This window comes from Lampetra fluviatilis, chromosome 24, assembly GCF_964198595.1.
Source record: "Lampetra fluviatilis chromosome 24, kcLamFluv1.1, whole genome shotgun sequence".
In the NCBI taxonomy this organism is placed as follows: Eukaryota; Metazoa; Chordata; class Hyperoartia; order Petromyzontiformes; family Petromyzontidae; genus Lampetra; species Lampetra fluviatilis.
In genome coordinates, this window is record NC_136298.1 from 10,261,769 (window position 1) to 10,264,479 (window position 2,711).

General features: G+C 46.6%; 1 long non-coding RNA gene across 1 annotated transcript; it reads right to left on the reverse strand.

Annotated features, from left to right (window-relative positions):
* Positions 1 to 206: 206 nt before the first annotated feature.
* On the reverse strand, positions 207 to 1,539 carry LOC144941249 (uncharacterized). The gene is made up of 3 exons (XR_013639242.1): positions 1,415 to 1,539; positions 937 to 1,269; positions 207 to 340 (listed from the first exon to the last, which is right to left on the reverse strand). It is a non-coding gene; the product is annotated as an uncharacterized LOC144941249 (long non-coding RNA).
* Between the last annotated feature and the right edge of the window lie 1,172 nt (positions 1,540 to 2,711).

Here is a 2,711-nt window from a genome sequence, read left to right on the forward strand (position 1 = left end):
ATGGGGGTAGCAAAAGGAAGAGAGGGGAAGGGATACATATTTTCCAGGGATCAACCCCAGACAGCTCCAGCTGAAATCAATCCCTGAATACACTTACTCTGTGATGAGACTTTCAAATCGTGAGAAGCAGAGGCTTGGTCAGTTTGGGTTTTTACACCACATGTCCATGCTCCCTCTTGACATCGTTTGACTTTGTGTAATGTCAGCACAGAATTGCCTTTGTTCATCTCAATGCGACCGTGAGTCCAAACAATACTTGTTACATAGGCACTGTTTGAGATGTCACACGTCAATATGACAGTATCTCCTTCTGTCACATAGCTGGATGGGTTTGCTGAAACTAAAGAAAGCAAAAGCAGTAAAACAAACTCAGACATCAGCAGTGACTCCGTGCTCCAGACGCCTCCACTACTCCTCTTGAGGACGAGACCACAGCAGCGACGCTCAGCGAGTCTGGGCGACTCCTAAACTGTCCCCGTTCACCACAGAGACCTGACGGGCTGTGTGACAGGGGGCGGTGTGAGGGGCCTGCATCAGTACCAACGTCTCCTGTTGCACTGACACTCCTGCAAGTAAACGCGCGGCTTCGCTAGGAGAGCGCCGAACAGGACTCCCTGTGCAATGCCACCGTGGGAGCGATAGGAAGTCTGTGCCGTGTCACCTCCACAAGTCGCAGTGCCACGACGAGGCAGAGGACGTGAGGCAGCGAGGACAATCTACCGGTGGCATTGCAGTGGAAGGGCTCGTCACGTGCAGTACCAGCGCCACGCATCACCCTCGCGTAAACTCTTGCAGCGTTTAAACCACAACTTGTTCTTCACGGATGAAATGTGATGAAAGTATATCACGATTAGAAATGTACAACAAATAATCATGCATTTCACTTTGAAGTGTAGGAAGGGTGCTTGTGCAAAATAGTGTAACACATTTCCTTACCTTCCATTGTGATAATTTCCATCATGAGACTCTCTTCTCCTAATTCCCTTTCAAGGCAACTGTAAACGCCAGCGTCACTGTGCTGCACATTTGCGATTCGGATAGAAAACCTATGTTGATTATCATCTTCAGTGGCTGTTATCCTGGCCTCTCGTGAGTTTGTTAAATCGATCCCGGTAGTTTCACTGTCTTCACCACGCCACCAGGTGAGATATCTGATATTGGAATTGTCGTTCTGTGTCCATCCTGGTGTGTTTTTGTCACACGTAAAGGTGACTTCCTGTCCCACAGCAACAAAATACTCTCTGGAGGATGTCTGTAAATGAACACTCGCTTCAAAAGTGAAACGACAAAACGGCAAATTATAAATATTGAACACTCCGGTACGGTTTTTAAATGTACGGTGCGCAACAAGTTGAACGTACATGCTGTACCTAAACACAGTGTGGTGTATAACAGCACGTGAATAATAACTCACTGATGCGGGACAAGATGCAGATGACAACACTCATCCACACCGCACGCCTCCTCGTCCCCGTGTCCATGGCTCAGAGCCACGGCGCCGTCTGCTCAGTTCTCAGCACGCACCACGTTTTATGTCGCTCCTGCTGCCGCCTTCAGTTGAAGAGTCGCGACATCCCACCCACAGCTCGCTGAGGTTTCACTTCCAACCACAGCTCCCACGCCAAACCCCAGCCTCTCTCTAGAGCACGGTTTCATCATCACACTTCCTTTTACTGTATCAGCGCCAAATAAAAACAAAAACGTTACCACTGTTATCGTGCTCAAAAAGTAATTTATTGACCTAGAACAAAATACGAATTCATAACTAACATTAATCACCATGAACGTGCTTGTGTATAGAAGAGTCGCCTGACGCCGTTTGGAACGTGCGTGTTCAATTCGCGTCCGTGCACGTCAAGTCTGGTGGTGTGCGTCCATGCGCCATCCGCCTCCCTGGCCATAAAGTCGGAGGCGCTGCCTGGACGCGGCTCGCTGCTGTTTGACCCAAGGCTCAGCAGTGCCGCAGGGCCCCATCAGCGTGCAGCGAGATGGGACATTTGTCCAGGCTCCAGAACGCCAGAGGCGCAAGAAATATAACAAAAAAAAATCTGTATTTAGAAATATGACTTAATTAATTACGTATAATTGTTTTAACAATAATAAATGAACAATACTAGCTTCATTAAGTGTTATTTCTTACGTTGTTTTAATGTCAGAAGGGGAGGGAGGTCTTCTCTGATCCGGTGTCCCGGGGGTAAAGACATCTAAACCCGGCCCTTCTCCCTGCTAACATGGTCACTGTTGCGACTATTGTGCGTGTTCTCCATATGAGTAAAAACAGGGATGACGTGATGGTTCGCTGGTAAAGAGCACTACAAGCAGATGGAACAAGTCCCATTGCATGTCATTTGGGTTTTTTAAGTACAACAAAGCAGAATTACAACTTGTTTTAGAACATCAAGTTGAACAATATAACCGAATAAAAATACAGATTCCGTTTGTAGCAAATACAATACCAGTCCTTGTTTCACAAGGTAAATACCCATTCACACAATAAGTCTCTATTACAACTTGAATTTATAGTGGCAGACTCCGATTCAGAGAGACACGAATCACAGCTGGAAATTACTGATGAGCATTTAAATAGCCACGCGTTTTGTTTGCACGTCTTGATATTTGAAGCCCAAGCGAGAAGGATTTCTCATTAAATCGCATTCCGTGTGAAGAGCACAGCACACTTTGTTACTTCTGCTTTTGAACACAACTGAAAG